The sequence below is a fragment of the Callorhinus ursinus genome, unplaced genomic scaffold (genome assembly GCF_003265705.2).
Source record: "Callorhinus ursinus isolate GAN/ISIS: 27379988/994484 unplaced genomic scaffold, GSC_fseal_2.0 scaffold2, whole genome shotgun sequence".
Classification (NCBI taxonomy): domain Eukaryota; kingdom Metazoa; phylum Chordata; class Mammalia; order Carnivora; family Otariidae; genus Callorhinus; species Callorhinus ursinus.
This window is the reverse complement of record NW_027397064.1, coordinates 91,137,052-91,154,905: the sequence shown is the minus strand read 5'-3', so window position 1 is coordinate 91,154,905 and position 17,854 is coordinate 91,137,052. Positions and strand designations below refer to the sequence as shown.

At 41.0% G+C, this 17,854-nt stretch overlaps 1 non-coding gene across 1 annotated transcript; it reads right to left on the bottom strand.

Annotated features, from left to right (window-relative positions):
- Positions 1-16,795: 16,795 nt before the first annotated feature.
- Positions 16,796-16,889, bottom strand: LOC112813313 (small nucleolar SNORD12/SNORD106). The gene has a single exon (XR_003205505.1). It is a non-coding gene; the product is annotated as a small nucleolar SNORD12/SNORD106 (small nucleolar RNA).
- Positions 16,890-17,854: the final 965 nt, after the last annotated feature.

Sequence of the window (17,854 nt, the reverse complement as noted above, 5' to 3'; positions counted from 1 at the left end):
CAAGTCAGCAGTTACTCCTTCCCCCTGGCAACCCAGGAGAAGAGGGGGGACTACGTGGCCTCCAACTTCTGTGATGAGATGTGTGTCATACTCTATGGAGGCTTCCCGCTACTCCCTCTTCCACTGTGATGGCCAGGGTCACCACCTATGGTAGGCAAGGCCCGAGTCTGCTGGAATCCAGTCCGACTCCAGCCTTTCACCAGGGAGGAAGGAGAACTTTGTTCTGGATTGCACAGAGCCACCAGATGGGCTAGCCGCTTCCCTGCAAATAGCCCATCTCTCTCCAAGGATCTTGGCCTTAGCTAATCCCACTTCTTCTCCCCAAAAGGCAAATATGGGGAAGATGTTTTGCTCTACACAGGTGTGGGCAATGAAGGAGCACTCACTTAGAACTTTGCACCAGAATCCAGTCACATCAGGAAGGACATTTTGTATGCCGAGTAAATGCTGTAGCTTAAACAGTTAAGCACATGAGCTCTGGACTGGAATCCTGACTCCACTACTTAACTGATCTTGGGTAAGTTACTCAACCTCTCTGTGCAAGAGGATTTTATCTGTGGGATAATAATAGTACCTGCTAACAAGGCTGTTGCCATAAAAATTAAGTGAGAGAATATGTGTAAAGTGCTTCATAATATGTGTAAATATGCCTGGCACATATATCATACTCATATTCTATTATTTAACCCTGTTCAGGACTGATTAATTATTTCTCCATGTCTAAAATGTTTTCCATAAAAGTATATTTATATAATATAAATACATTTTGATGTACCATATGTACGTGTATAATGTGTGTGTGTGTGTGTGTGTGTGTATGTGAAACCTTGCTTTGAGTGTGCTTACGTGTGCTCAGCCAAAGCGAGCCACTGTAGCCCTCTGTACCAGTAAAGGCTCATTAGCCCACCACATGGCAAAACTGCATACCACCATCTGCTGACGTGGGTGTATTCTGCACCTCAGCTGTATTTAGGACAAGCAGTTGGAGGTTGGTGGAAGATGGACGTTAGGAAGGGCATCATAAACATCACTGCCACCTGGGAGCAGAGACTGAGAATGTGTAGGATGTATGCCTGGGAGAAACTATTGGAGTTTTGAGGAGGCCAAGATCAAATGCCAATATTCCAGGAGTATGTTCCCCTGAAGACTGTGCTATGAGGACCCATGTGGGACTGATCTGGCTGGCACTGCCATTTGTAGGGATCCATAGTCCCCTTATCAACATGGGACATGTGCTCATAACTATTAGACCTGTCTCCTTACTGTCCCACCTGCTTTGTGAAGCTTTCTGACCTCCCCACCTATGATTCTCCCTCTTTTCTCTGAACTCTGGAAACAGTACATCACCCAGTTGGCACAAGCAGTTTTCTGCCTTAATTTGGTTGGTTTTCATTTCAGGTTGTTATCTTTCGGCTTGATACCAGACATTTTCATTGAGTGATTAAAACTGGGAACTTGGGAAGACTTAAAACCATTTAAGAAACAAAAGAGCACATTTTCTTAAATTTTTTTGGTGTGCATAATGGAAAAATTTCAAATATATAAAAAAGCAGAGAGCGGCGCCTGGGTGCCTCAGTTGGTTAAGCGACTGCCTTCGGCTCGGGTCATGATCCTGGAGTCTCGGGATCGAGTCCCACATCGGGCTCCCTGTTCAGCAGGGGGGGTCTGCTTCTCCCTCTGACCCTCTTCTCTCTCATCCTCCTTGCCTCCCATTCTCTCTCAAAAAAAAAAAAAAAAAAAATTTAAAAAAAAAAGCAAAAAAAAAAAAATTTTCCCCCCCCCCCCCCCGTGTATCCATCATCTAGTCCAATCTTGCTGGATCTATAAGCCCACCATCTTCTCCTGATGCCAAATTATTTGGGAACAAATTTCTGACATATAATTTCTTTTGTAAATATTCTAGTATGTAATGTATCTTTAAAAGATGAGCATTCTTAAAAAATACATACATATATGTGTATGTATGTGTAAATATATGTATGTATGTGTGTATGTATGTGTGTGTATATATATGTATATATATATACATCTATCATCTATCTATCTATCTATCTATCTATCTATCTATCTATCTATCTATCTATATCACCACTATATCACTATATCAGATGCTCTTATGCATCCGGTCAGATCTTCCCAGGCTCACCTGTCTCTCATTCCAGTTCCATGTGGGCTCTGAGCCACTTGATTGCATCTCCTTACCCCTGTGCCTCTCAGGTTTCCCTGTTGTCAGCACTGAGGAACTGGCTCATGCCTCTCAGAAGCACTATGGAGGAGAAATGAAGTGAAGGCCCTAAGAGAATCTTTGATCAATGGACCAGGAGAGTCAGTGGTTAAATTTTTTACCCTTAACCCATCCCCTACCAATGGCTATTTAGATTAGGTTAGGGTTTTTTCCCCTCTTTTCCTTCCCTTGTCCCCCATTAGAAACAACAGTGCATTAAACATCTTTGTATGTGTGTGTATTTCTTGAGGATAAATTCTTGGAAGGGCAGGCCCTAGGTGAGAGGGAATGGACATTCTACATTTTCATAAACTGCCAAGTTATTTTTCAATAAGGTTGTACCAATTTATTTTCTTTTTTCTTTTTTAAAGATTTTATTTATTTATTTATTAGAGAGTGAGCGAGAAAGAAACAGCATGAGAGGGGAGAGGGACAGAGGGAGAAGCAGACTCCCTGCTGAGCAGGGAGCCCGATGTGGGACTCGATCCCAGGACCCTGGGATCATGACCCGAGCCGAAGGCAGTCGCTTAACCAACTGAGCCACCCAGGCGCCCACCAATTTATTTTCTTAACAATGCACAGGGCATTTTCATTTTTTTAGAAAGATTACTTATTTATTTGAGAGAGAAAGTGTGCACAAGTGGGGGGAGGGGCAGAGGGAGAGGGAGAGAGAGAATCTCAAGCAGACTCCCCACTGAGTGGGACCCATGCCCCATGAGATCATGACCTGAGCCGAAATAATGAGTTGGATGCTTAACCAACTGAGCCACCCTTGTGCCCCAAGGGCATTTTCATTTTAAGTGTAATAAGAACCTTAAGGCAAATGGATTCAGTTCTGACCTTAGAATTACAGGCTGTAGTCTTCTGATGGAAACAGATTATTTGGGCAATAGAAGCTACCTGGTGCCCCTAAAATTTCAGCAATCCCTGTACTTTGTTCCATTCATTTATTTATTCAATCATGCAACAAATATTTAATGAGTACATATGCCAGTACTAAGATAGAAACTAGTGATACCATAGTGAGCACACAAAAGTCCCTGCCTGTCATGGAGCTTACATTCTAGGGAGCCAGGCACACTGGAGCATACTGAAGACTTTGATAGAATTCATTCCTTTTTCTACTAAGCCTCAACCAAGTAAATTGTTTCTGTTACCGGACGGGGCCCAACAATTACACAGTGTTTCGCAAAGAGATAAAACCCATCTCCTTGGCTTGAAATTGAAAAAGGAAATTTCACACCCCATTCTTCAAACACAAAGAGATTCATATACTTCATGTGCAGTTGTGGCAGGCTGTGTGAGTGTCATTGGTTAATCATCCATTTTTTATCCGCTCCAGGAGATTCATCCTGGGCCTAGGGGACTGGTGGTTGACAGGCAACTCAGAAAAAGATGCACTTCCAAGCAGTTCAGATGGAACCAAGTGAAACATTTTTCTGATCTGAGCTGCAAGCCCAGCAAGTTATTCTGAAGTAACTAAACGAAACAAAAACACAAACACAAAACCAAAAAGAGCCCAAGCTCTTTTCAGCAGTTATAGAGAGGATTGTATGACCCATAGCAGCTTTCTAGAAAGCATCCGGTTGCAGGGTATGTGGGAGGCAAGTCTGATTCCCAGCATGCTGGCAACTGAAATATCCAAGGGTGTGGTCTCGATGGGTTTTATGTTATATTTTAATTAACAGGACAAAGGGCTCTAGTGCTTTGTGCTGCTACTAGTCCCTTCTGTGCTACAGCTCAGAAGTATTGACGTATCTTGCAGTGGGCAGCTGTTTTTGTATATAGGGCTTAGAGGGACGCCTGGGTGGCTCAGTTATTCAAGTGTCTGCCTTCAGCTCCGGTCATGATCCCGGGGTCCTGGGCTTGAGTCCCGAGTAGGGCTCCCTGCTCAGTGGGAAGCCTGCTTCTCCCTCTGCCTCTGTCCTTCCCCACTGCCCCCCACCCTGCTTGCGCTCTCTCTCTCTCTCAAATAAATAAAATCTTAAAAAAAAAAAAAGGTAGGGCCTTAGAAACTTACCTAAAGATGGAAGCAAATTGCAGAAATATGCCAGTATATGTAATATGTAAAGTATAAAGTGATACACAAGAGGAAAGTAGAAATGGAGGATTCTAATTAGTGTGTTTTCTGTAAAATGAGATAATCATTGATTCCTTATTTTATAGTAAATTCTAATTTTAACAACTGCAGATAATACACATTAACAGAAGAAGAGCCGAGACACAGGTAAACAAAAAGATAATAAAAACCATCTCAAGTTGTATCACACAGAAATATTACTTGTTAACATTTTGGTGCTGTACCTCCTTCCTTGTGAAACACACTATTATGTGAGCTGGGTTTTTTTTTTTCTTTTAGAAGTCAACAATATATAATGAACATCTTTTCAGTTGGTAAATATATTTCAGTATTATTTTAATGGCTGTCTGATTACTGTGAAGTCCATCCATGTAGTATATTTTTACAAATTTAATTTAAATATTTATTTTTATTTTTAAAAAAATTTATTATTTGAGAGAGAGAGAGAGAGAGCATGAGCAGGGGGAGGGGGGAGGAGGGGTAGAGGGAGAGGAAGAAGCAGATTCTCTGCTGAGCAGGGAGCCTGACATGGGGCTCGATCCCAGGACCCTGAGATCATGACCCAAGCTGAAGGCAGCCACTTAACTGACTGAGCCGCCCAGGCACCCCAGTTTAAATCTTTAGATAATTTTTTGATGAGGAATTAATGAGTCAAAGGGGAAAACATTTTAATACTCTTGATATATGTTACCACACTGACCTCCAGAAAACTTGTGCACTCGTACAGCATTATAGTAGTAGCACTGCAATTTTGTTCTTCCTTGCCAATTTAAGATGGAAAAATGAGACCACATTTAGTTTTTACATATATTCTAATCATTTCCTAAGACACCTTACCAGCTTTCAATAAATACAGTTCAGTGTATCGCACTAAGCCTGGATCTCTTTGTTCCACCATGGCTTATACAAGGGTAGCATACCTTTTTCAGGCCATGGCTAAATCTGGTGATGGTCATATGAGAAGCCCTGCTGGATTATCTGGTGCCAGACATTTCCCCTACCCCCAATGCATAATAGCTACTGCCAATAAGGTCAGTTAAACCTGCCATATTGTGACTCTTCCTTGCCTCCTAGTTTTTGGCATGAGGAGCCTAAAATGGCAGAGCAGCAGCTGTGGTTTCAGGTTTATGGGGCTCTACTGTGTCTCCTGGTGGAGGTGTTACTCTCCTGGAGACAGGACCTCTGGATCCTGGGTCTCAAGCTGCGGAGAAGGGCACAAATTTCCCCAAGAGGATTACTGGAAGAGATGATGAGCGGAGCCACTCCTTCAAACTCTTGTATCCTGGACCCTTGCATTCCATCTGATGGGCACCATGCATCTTACAGTGGTTGTTGATTCAAGGTATATACATACCATGTCCTGGAGGTGGTGCCCCCTCCCTGCACAGTATCTCCATACTGGCACCTTGGTCAAGCCTTCAGAAGGCTCCTCTATCATTCTAGAAGGCTTCAAGCTTCTGGGTGGTGCAGAATGTAATAGAATCAGTGTTGGAAACTCAAATGAGTTGAGAAAGAGCTGAGCTGCCAAGTGTCTGGATAGCTGATTCAAGCAAGAAGCCCAAAGTGAAAGCCATAAATCCCTTACCACTATGATATTGAGCAAGATGCTGAAAGCAGAGAAAGCAAAGTCTTCTCTGTTGCACTTTCCCCCATGGACTGATGAGTGGTGGAGGGTCAGGTGGATCAGTGCAGAGGTGGAGTCATCTCATTATTGAGGTAACCTTGAACAAAAGGCAATGGTAGGGGCGCCTGGGTGGCTCGGTCAGTTGGGCAGCTGACTCTTGATTTCAGCTCAGGTCATGATCTCAGGGTCCTGGGATCCAGCCCCAAGTTGGGCTCTGCACTAGGTGGGGAGTCTGCTTGAGGATTCTCTCTCTCCCTCTCCCTTTACCCCCCCCCCCACTCATGTGCTCTCTCTCTCTCTCTCAAATAAATAAATAAATCTTTAAAAAAAAAGCTATGGTAGTTTTATGGACACTGAGGTGGAGGCTAGAATGAGGGGGAAAGCACTGAGTTAGTGTGGGAAAAAGCATTTTCAAGGCTTCCCCCTCCTCTCTTCCTTTCTTTTTTTCCCCAAAGTTTTATTTACATTCTAGTTAACATACAGTGCAATATTAGTTTCAGGAGTAGAATTCAGTGGTTCATCACTTACATACAACACCCAGTGCTCATCATAAAAGTACCCTCTTTAATATTCATCCCCCCATCTAGCCCATCCCCCACCCACCTCCCTCCATCAACTCAGTTTGTTTTCTGTTATTGAGTCTCTTATGGTTTGGTTTGTTTCCCCCTCTCTCTTTTACCCCCTCCCATATGTTCACCTGTTTTGTTTCTGAAATTCCACATATGGTGTTTGTCTTTCTTTGACTGACTTATTGCTCTTAGCATAATATATCCTAGCTCCATCCATGTCATTGCAAATGGCAAGATTTCATTCTTTTTTTTTAAGTATTTTATTTTTTTTAAGATTTTATTTATTTATTTGAGAGAGAGCAAGGGGGAGGGGTAGAGGGAGAAGCCAGCTCCCCACTGAGCAGGGAGCCCAATCTGGGACTCAGTCCCAGGACCCTGGGATCATGCCCTGAGCTGAAGGCAGACGTTTAACCACCTGAGCCACCCAGGTGCCCCAAGATTTCATTCTTTTTGATGGCTGAGCAATATTCTATTACATATATATATATATATATGTCACATCGTTTTTTTTTAAAGATTTTATTTATTTATTTAATTGACAGAGAGAGAGAGAGAGAGAGAGAGAGAGAGAGAGAGAGAGAGAGAACACCAGCAGGGGGAGTCAGAGAGGGAGAAGCAGGCTTCCCGCCGACAGGGAGCCAGATGCAGGGCTCAATCCCAGGACCCTGGGATCATGACCCGAGTCAAAGGCAGTTGCTTAACCAACTGAGCCACCCAGGCGCCCCTATACCACATCTTCTTTATCCATTTATCAGTCAGTGGACATTTGGGCTCTTTGTATAGTTTGGCTATTGTTGATAATGCTGCTATCAATATTGGGGTGCATGTACCCCTTCGAATCTGTATTTTTGTATCCTTTGGGTAAATACTTAGTGGTGCAATTTCTGGGTCATAAGGTAGTTCTATTTTTAACTTTTTGAGGAACTCCCATACTGTTTTCCAGAGTGGCTGCACCAGTTTGCATTCCCACCAACAGTGCAAGAGGGTTCCCCTTTCCCTGCATCCTTGCCAACATCTGTTGTTTCCTGTGTTGTTCATTTTAGCCATTCTGACAAGTGTGAGGTGGTAACTCATGGTTTTGATTTGTATTTCCCTGATGATGAATGATGTTGAGCATCTTTTCAAGTGTCTGTTAGCCATCTGGATGTCTTCTTTGTAAAAGTGTCTATTCATGGTTTCTGCCCATTTCTTAACTGGATTATTTGTTTTTTTGGGTGTTGAGTTTGATAAGTTCTGTATAGATTTTGGATACTAACCCTTTATTGGGTATGTTGTTCGCAAATATCTTATCCTATTCTGGAGGCTACCTTTTAATTTTGTTGATTGTTTCCTTCACTGTGCAGAAGCTTTTTAATCTTGATGAAGCCCCAATAGTTTATTTTTGCTTTTGTTTTCCTTGCCTCCAGAGATGTGTATAGTAAGAATTTGCTAAGGCTGAGGCTGCCTGTGTTCTCCTGTAGGATTTTGATGTTTTCCTGTCTCACATTTAGGTCTTTTATCCATTTTGAGTTTATTTTTGTGTATGGTGTAAGAAAGTGGTCCAGTTTCATTCTTCTGCATGTTGCTGATCAGTTTTTCCAACACCATTTGTTGAAGAGACTGTCTTTTTTCCATTGGATATTCTTTCCTGCTTTGTTGAAGATTAGTTGACCATATAGTTATGGGTCCATTTCTGGGTTCTCTGTTCTGTTCCATTGATCTATGTGTCTTTTTTTGTGCCAATACCATACAGTCTTGATAACAGCTTTGCAATATAGCTCGAAGTTCAGAATTGTGATGCCTCCAGCTTTGCTTTCCTTTTTCAGTATTGCTTTGGTTATTTGGGGTGTTTTGTGGTTCCATACAAATTTTAGGAGTGTTTCTTCTAGCTCTGTGAAAAATGCTGGTGGTATTTTGGTAGGGATTGCATTAAATGTGTAGATATCTTTGGGTAGTACAGACATTTTAACAATATTTGTTCTTCCAATTCATGAGCATGAAATGTTTTTCCACTTCTTTGTGTCCTCTTCAATTTCTTTCATAAGTGTTCTGTAGTTTTCAGAGTACAGATCTTTTTCCTCTTTAGTTAGGTTTATTCCTAGATATCTTACTGTTTTTGGTGTAATTGTAAATGAGATTGATTCCTTGATTTCTTTTTCTGCTGCTTCATTATTCGTGTATAGAAATGCAACAGATTTCCATATGTTGATTTATATCCTGAGACTTTGCTGAATTCATGTATTAGTTCTAGCAATTTTTTGGTGGAGTCCTTCGGGTTTTCTATATAGAGTATCATGTTGTCAGCAAATAGTGAAAGCTTGACTTCTTCCTTGCTGATTTGGATGCCTTTTATTTTTTTGTTGTTGTTGTCTGATTGATGAGGCTAAGACTTCCAGTACTATGTTAAATATTAATGGTGAGAGTGGACATCCCTGTCTTGTTCCTGACCATAGGGGAAAGGCTCTCAGTTTTTCCCCATTGAGGATGGTAGTAGCTGTGGGTCTTTCATATATGGCTTTTATGATGTTGAGGTATGTTCCATCTATACCTACTTTGTTGAGGGTTTTTATCAGAAAGGATGCTTGATAAAAGATAAATTTACATTTATCTTTTTATCTTTATAAAAGATAAAAGATAAATTTATATCTATCAATAATCGCTCTGAATGTAAATGGACTAAATACTCCAATCAAAAGACACAGGGTGTCAGAATGGATAAAAACAAAACCAAAGCAAAAACAAGTATTTTGTTAAATGCTTTTTCTGCATCTATTGAGATCATATGGTTCTTATTATTTCTTTTATTAAAATGTGTATCATGTTGATTGACTTGTGAATATTGAACTGCCCCTGCAGCCCAGGAGTAAATCCCACTTGATTGTGAATAATTCTTTTTTTTAAAAAAAGATTTTATTTATTTATTTGACAGAGAGAGAGAGAGCAGAAGCAGGGGGAGTGGCAGGCAGAGGGAGACGGAGAAGCATGCCCCCGCTGCTGAGCCACCTGGGTGCCCTGGATCTAGGTTCTTTTAACAAGCAGACCAAACACATCTAAGATCTAGCTTCTCTTTTTTTCCCACCTGGAAAAAATGACAAGACAGAGGCTTTCACCCCCAAAAGAACAGGAAGAAGTAACAGGGATTTAATCAATACAGATATAAGTAAGATGTCTGAACTAGAATTTAAAACAACAATTATAAACAGACTAGCTGGGCTTGAGAAAAGCATAGAATACAGGAGAATCCCTAACTGCATAGACAAAAGAACTAAAATCTAGTCAGGCTGAAAGTGAAAATGATAGAACTGAGATGCAAACCCAAATGGATGCCATAAAAATGAGGATGGACAAATCAGAGGAATGAATCAGTGATATAGAAGATACAATTGTGGGGTGCCTGGGTGGCTCAGTCGGGTAAGCATCTGCCTTTGGCTCAGGTCATGATCCCGGGGTCCTGGGATAGAGTCCCACATTGGGCTCCCTCCTCAGCAGGGAGTCTGCTTCTCCCTCTACCCTTACCCCCTCCTCTTGATCTCTCTCTCTCTTTCATTCACTCTCTCTCAAATAAATAAATAAATAAAATCTTTAAAAAAAGAAGATATAATTATGGAAAATAATGAAGCTGAAAAGAAGAGGGAAAGAAAGGTATTAGATCACAAAAGTAGACTTAGGGAACTCAGTGACTCCTTAAAATGAAATAACATTCGTATCATAAGAGTCCCAGAAGATGAAGAGAGAGATAAAGGGCAGAAGGTTTAGTTGAGCAAATTATAGTTAAAAACTCCCCTAATCTGGGGAAGGAAACAGACAGTGAAATCCAAGAAGCACAGAGAACTCCCATTAAATTCAACAAAAGCCGGCCATCACCAAGATATGTCATAGTCAGTTTCACAAAATACACAGACAAGAAAAGGATCCTGAAAGCAGCAAGGGAAAAGTCCTTAAAATACAAGGGAAGATAGATCAGGTTCACAGCACATCTGTCCACAGAAATGTGGCAGGCCAGAAAAAAGTGGCAGGATATATTCAACATGCTGAATGGGAAAAATATGCAGCCAAGAATACTTTACCCAGCAAGGCTGTCATTCAGAATAGAAGGAAAGATAAGGAGTTTCCCAGACAAACAAAAACTAAAGTAGTTCATGACCACCAAACCAGCCTTGCAAGAAATATTAAAGGAGATTCTTTCAGTGGGGAAAAAAAGACCAAAAGCAACAAAGACTAGAAAGGACCAGAGAACATCACCAGAAACACCAACTTTACAGGTAACACAATGGCACTAAATTTATATCTATCAATAATCATTCTGAATGTAAATGGACTAAATACTCCAATCAAAAGACACAGGGTGTCAGAATGGATAAAAACAAAACAAAACCAAAAACAAGACCCATCTACATGCTGCCTACAAGAGACTCATTTTAGACCTAGAGACAACTGCAGATTGAAAGTGAGGGGATGGATGGGTGCCTGGGTGGCTCAGTCATTAAGTTGCTGCCTTCGGCTCAGGTCATGATCCCAGGGTCCTGGGATCAAGCCCCACATCAGGCTCCTTGCTCAGCGGGGAGCCTGCCTCTCCCTCTGTCTGCTGCTTCCCCTACTTGTGCTCGCTCTTTCTCTTTCTCTCTGTCAAATAAATAAATAAAATCTTAAAAAAAAAAAAGAAAATGAGGGGGTGGAGAACCATCTGTCATGCTAGTGGACATCAAAAGAAAGCTGGAGTGGCCATACTTATATCAGACAAACTAAATTTTAAACAAAAGACTGTAACAAGAGTTACATTATATCATAATTAAGGGGTCTCTCTATCAAGAAGATCTTATAATTTTTGTATTTGTAAATTTGTAAAAATACAAATATTTATGCCCCCAACTTGGGAGCACCAAATATATAAATATATAAATCAATTAATAATAAACATAAAGAAACTCATTGATAATAATACAATAATAGTAGATTTTAACACCCCACTTACAGCAATGAACAGATCATCTAAGCAGAAAATCAACAAGGAAACAATGGCTTTGAATGACATATTGCACCAGATGGACTTAACAGATAATATTCAGAACATTTTATCCTAAAGCAGCAGAATACACATTCTCTTTGAGTGCACACGGAACGTTCTCCAGAATACATCACATACTAGGTCACAAATCAGCCCTCAACAAGTACAAAAAAATTGAGATCATACTATGCATATTTTCAGACCCCAATGCTGTGAAACTTGAAGTCAACCACAAGAGAAAATTTGGAAAGACCACAAATACACAGAATTTAAAGAACATCATACTAAAGAATGAAGAGGTTAACCAGTAAAATAAAAAAGAAATTAAAAATCCATGGAAGCAAATGAAAATGAAAACTCAACAGTCCAAAACCCCTGGGATGCAGAAAGAGCAGTCCTAAGAAGGAGGTGTATGGCAATACAGGCATACCCAAGAAGCAAGAAAAGTCTCAAATACACAACCTAACCCTACACCTAAAGGACCTAGAAAACTAACAATAAATAAAGCCTAAAGCCAGCTGAAGAAGGAAAATAATAAAGATTAGAGCAGAAATAAATGATACAGAAACAACAACCACCACAAAACAAAAAACCCAGTAGAACAAATAAACAAAACTAAGAGCCAGTTCTTTGAAAGAATTAATAAAATTGATAAACCTTTAGCCAGATTTATCGAAATGGAAAGAGAAAGGACCCAAATAAATAAAATCATGAATGAAAGAGGAGAGATCACAACCAACACCACTGAACAAATAATTATAAGAGACTATTAAGAAAAATCATATGCCAACAAACTGGGCAATTTGAAAGAAATGGACAAATTCCTAGAAACATACAGACTACCAAAGCTGAAAAGGAAGAAATAAGAAGTTTGAACAGACCCATAACCAGCCAAGAAATTGAATCAGTAATCAAAAATCTCCCAATAAGCAAAAGTCCAGGGCCAGATGGCTTCCGAGGGAATTCTACCAGACATTTAAAGAGGAGTTAATACCTATTCTTCTCCAATTGTTTCTTTTCTCTTTTTTTTTTTTTTAAGATTTTATTTATTTGAGAGAGAGAGTGAGCAGGAGAGAGCACAGGAGCAGGGGCAGAGGGAGAAGCAGACTCCCCTGATGAGAAGGGAGCCCGATGCAGGGCCCGATCCCAGGACCCTGGGATCATGACCTGAGCCGAAGTCAGATGCTTAACAACTGAGCCACCCAGGCGCCCCTTCTCCAATTGTTTCAAAAAATAGAAATGGAAGGAAAACTTCCAAAATCCTTCTATGAGGCCAGCATTATCTTGATTACAAAACCAAAGACCCCACTAAAAATGAGAATTATAAGCCAACACCCTTGATGAACATGAATGCAAGAATTCTCAACAAGATGCTAGCAAATCAAATCCAGTAATATATTAAAATAATTATTCACCAGGGCGCCTGGGTGGCTCAGTTGGTTGTGCATCCAACTCCTAATTTCGGCTCAGTTCATGGTCTTGGGGTCATGGTGTCCAGCCCCGTGTCGGGCTCTGAGCTCAGCATGGGGTCTGCTTGAGATTCTCTCCCTCTCCTTCTGCCCCTCACCACATTGGTGTGCTCGCTCTCTCCCTCTCTCGCTAAAATAAGTAAATAAATAAAATCTTAAAAAGAATTGAGGCACCTGGGTGCCTCAGTTGGTTAAGTGTCCACCTTTGGCTCAGGTCATGATCCCGGGATCCTGGGATTGAGCCCCGCATCAGGCTCCCTGCTTAGTGGAGAGCCCCCTTCTCCCTCACCCTCTGCTCTTCCCCCTGCTTGTGCTCTCTCTCTGTGTCAAATAAATAAATAAAATCTTTTAAAAAAAGAAAAGAAGCCAGATCCAAAAATAATAAAATAAAATAAAATAAAACGGAAGCTAGATCCTATTTACCCTAGAGCTGAAGCCTTGCAGCACTCTATGATCAGTAGACTTGGTGCATGCAAGGGGTTTGTGCTGGTCTTCTCGGGGAGGGGCCTGTTGTGCTGATTATCAGACAAATTTGCCCTAGTGGAGATGCACCTGCAGGGTGCAGCCCCCTCTTCTCTTCTCTAAGGAGGTCTAAGACTTCAGATAGAAAAACCCAAGAATGAAGGTTAGGAATATAAATATGTGAGGAGTGTGACCAGCCAAAGGGTCTGAATCCTTGATTGCATCTCCCTTCAGAGATTGTGATGCATTGGCTGTGCACCAGACTGGTAGGGCACATTTCCCCTATGAGGCCTGCCAGGTAAGGCCTTTGTAATCACCTATGGCCAGGCCTAGAAAATCACACATAGATTTTTAACCAGGTGCTAGACTCTCCAATCAGTAGACCACATGGTATTGTGCCTACTGTTTTGCTATAAACTGGGACTCTTAGTATGAGTTGTAGTGTGGGATTCCATGTTGGTAGATCAAAATTTGTAAGCTGCTGGATGTTGTTACTAGATGAGAGTTTGTGGAAAGGAAAGAAAAACCTATACCTTAAGTATGTGTTGAGTCAAGTCAAGGGGAATGGCCACCCTTTCTAGGGTGGAAGGGTCCAATGTAATCAACTTGCTAAAAAGTGAAGGGTTGGTTTCCTCAAGAGATGGTGCCATACTGGGGCTCAGCACTGATTTCTGTCACTAACAGATAGGACATTTAGCAGTGAGAATAATTAGATCAGCTTTGGTGTGTGGAAACTCACACTGGGTCCATATCCACTATCTCTGCCACTGGGCTACTCTTTCTAGAGCCTATTGTGCCAGCCTTGCAGTGGCTGACATCAGCTGGCCCAGTCACTCTGTGCACCAGTGCCTCCTCCGTGGTGCTTCTTCCCCGGGGGGGGGGGGGGCATTAACATGTGATACTAAGATCTTTACATTTTGTGTATATGTCTTTTTTTAAAAAAAAAGATTTTATTTATTTATTTGACAGAGATAGCGAGAGAGGGAACACAAGCAGGGGGAGTGGGAGAGGGAGAAGCAGGCTTCCTGCTGAGCAGGGAGCTGGATGCAGGGCTCCATCCCAGGACCCTGGGGTCATGACCTGAGCCGAAGGCAGACACTTAATGACTGAGCCACCCAGGCGCCCTGCATATGTCTTTTTTATAAGTCTCCTTATTCCCAATTTCCAAACTTTCTCTTTCTCTGCCTCTGACTAATCACTGCAGCCATTTCATTTGCCCACAAATGAATGTATAGTCTTACCTAGGGCCACTTCTCTTTCTATACAAAACAGATAGCCAGAGGCACTGTCCACTGGAAGGATTTCAAATCTTTCAAGTCCACCCTTGAGTGGTAGTAGTGTACAACAGCAGTTACTTGCCAAATCAGCCCAACCCGGAACCAAATATGGCCCTTTTCTTCCTTTGCCAACAGGTCCTTTCCCCCTCTGTCCCATACGAGGCCTTAAGTTTGAGCTGAGGAGCAATGAAGCACCAGTAGTGATGACAGGGGACCCTGAGAGTCCTGATCATCTAACTTACTTGGCCCTTTTTCTATGCAAGCCCAGTCCCAGATGTACAACCCCCTATCTTATGGTGGATTGCTTTTGACCCTTATAATTTGGTGGATCTGACAGAACCCAGCACATAATGGGAAGGTCTGGCCACATGGTCACTTGATGTCCTATAATCAGGTGCTCTTTCTCCACCGGGGCCCTGTAGCAAGCCAGGGGCTGTTTACTGAATGGTGTATAGTTTTCTACTGCAGATGACATAGCATTGCTCCAGAACCTATGGGGACTATGTTGTGATTTTCCTATTGAGGCTGCCTATAAACTCCACATGGTACCTTTTCCACCAGTGATACAATTAGAACCATAGGTTCTGCTGCTTAAACCACAGCCTGGACCTAGTGTAGAGCCTTCTCCTGTTCTAGGCACTACTCACACCTGACAGCATTCCACATATATGGGTCAGAGCAGTATTCTGTGAAGTAGTCTGTTAAGAGTTATTAGTTCCATGTGTTCTACACTTGGAAAGTAAAAAGAAACTAGAATATTATTATTATTATTATTACACTTTCTGAATGTCTTATAAAAAGTGGGGCAACCATAAAAATGTTATGGAGGAAATCTCTTTAATCCACAATCATGAACGCAGCACAGTGTTTAAAGCAAACACTAGAAATGATGAAGCTTAGTGAGGAAGGCATGTTGAAAGCTGAGACAGGCTGAAAGCTAGGCCTCTTGTGCCAAACAGCTAGTCAAGTTGTAAATGTGAAGGAAAAGTTCTTGAAGGATATTAAAAGTGCTACTCCAGTGAATACCTAAATGATAAGAAAGTAAAACAGCCTTATTGCTGATATGGATAAAGTTTTGTGGTCTCGATAGATCAAAGCAACCACAACATTTCCTTAACCAAAGCTTAAACTAGGGCAAGGGTCTAGCCCTCTTCAATTCTGAGAGAGGTAAGGAAGCTGCAGAAGAAAAGTTGGAAGCTAGCAGAGGTTGGTTCATGACGTGTAAGGCAAGAAGCCATCTCTTTAACATAAAAGTGCAAGGTGAGGCAGCAAGTACTGATGTAGAAGCTGCAGCAAGTTATGCAGAACATCAAGATAAAGACAATAAACAGATTTTCAGTGTAGACAAAACAGCCTTCTATTGAAAGAAGATGTCTCTAGGACTTTCATAGCTAGAGAGAAGTCAATGCCTGGCTCCAAATCTTCAAAGCACAGGCTGACTCTCTTGTTAGGGGCTAACGCAGCTGGTGACTTGAAGTGAAAGCCAATGCTCATTTGCCATTCTGAACATCCTAGAGCCCTTACAAATTATGCTCAACCTACTCTGTGTGTGGTCTATAAACAACAAAGCCTAGAAGCAGCACATCTATTTACAACATGGTTTACTGACTATTTTAAGCCCACTGCTCAGACTAACTGCTCAGAATAAAGGATTCCTATAAAAATATTACTGCTTATTGACAATGCTGCTTGTCACCCAACAGCTCTGATGGAGATGTGCAATGAGGTGAATGTTTCCATGCCTGCTAACACAACATCCATTCCATAGCCATGGATCAAGGAGTAATTTTGACTTTCAAGTCTTATTACTTAAGAAAGCCTTTCATAAGGCTATAGCTACCATAGATAGTGATTCCCCTGATGGATCTGGGCAAAGACAATTGAAAACCTTCTAAAAATGATTCACCATTCCAGATGCCATTAGAACATTCATGATTCTGGAAGGGGTCAAAATATCATCACGAACAAGAGTTTGGAAGAAGTTTATTCCAAACTTCATGGATGACTTTGAGAAGTTCAAACTTCACTGGAGGAAACAGCAAGAACTAGAATTAGAAATGGAACCTGAAGGTGGCTGAATTGCTGTTCTTTTTTTTTTTTTTCCTTTCCAATGCATCAGATAAAACACTGGCTAATGGTTCAGCTGGATCAACAGGGTTAATCTGATGGGGAAAAATGTTATGTCATCAGCTGCATTATTGCTCTACCTTATGATAAAAATTTAATGGGTGAGGAGTTCCTTCTTATAGATGAGCAAGGAAAGTGGTTTCTTGAGATGGAATCTATGTCTGGTGAAGATGCTGTGAAGGTTGTTTAAATGACAACAAAGGATTTAGAATATCACATTAATTTAGTTGATCAAGCAGTGGCAGGGTTTGAGAGGATTGACTCCAATTTTGAAAGAAGTTCAATTGTGGGTAAAATGCTACCAAACAGTGTCATATGCTACAGAGAAATTGTTCATGAAGGAGTCAATTGATGCAGCAAGCTTCGTTATGGTTTTATTTTAGGAAATTGCCACAGCCACCCCAACCTGTAGCAACCACCACGGTGATCAGTCAGGAGCTGTCAACATTGAGACAAGACCGTCTACCAGCAAAAAGATTACGACTGGCTGAAGATGGTTAGCATTCTTTAACAACAAAGTACTTTTAGTTATTTTTATTTTTTAAAAATATTTATTTATTTTAAAGAGAGAGAGAGAGAGCAAGCAGGGAGGGGCAGAGGGAGAGAGAAACTTTAGCAGACTCCTTGCTGAATTCAAAGCCTGATGCAGGACTTGTTGCAATGCTGAGATCATGACCTGAGCTGAAACCAAGTTGGACACTTAACCAACTGTGCCACCCAGGGCCCTAGCAACAATGTACTTTTAAATTAAGGGATGCACATTGGTTTTTTTTAGACATATTGCATACTTAACAGACTATAGTATAGTGTAAACATAACTTTTATATGCACTGAGAAACCAAAAAATCTCATTTGACTTTTTTATTGAGATATTCACTTTATTGTGGTGGTCTGGAATTGATTTGCAGTATCTCCAAGGTATGCCTGTAGTTAATTTGAAAATGATTTCTGTAAAGATTTGACTAAATTAGAAAAATGGATGAACTATTTTGAAGCTGAAATAATCCATCAGTATATGTCATCTATTTATTTTTTAAA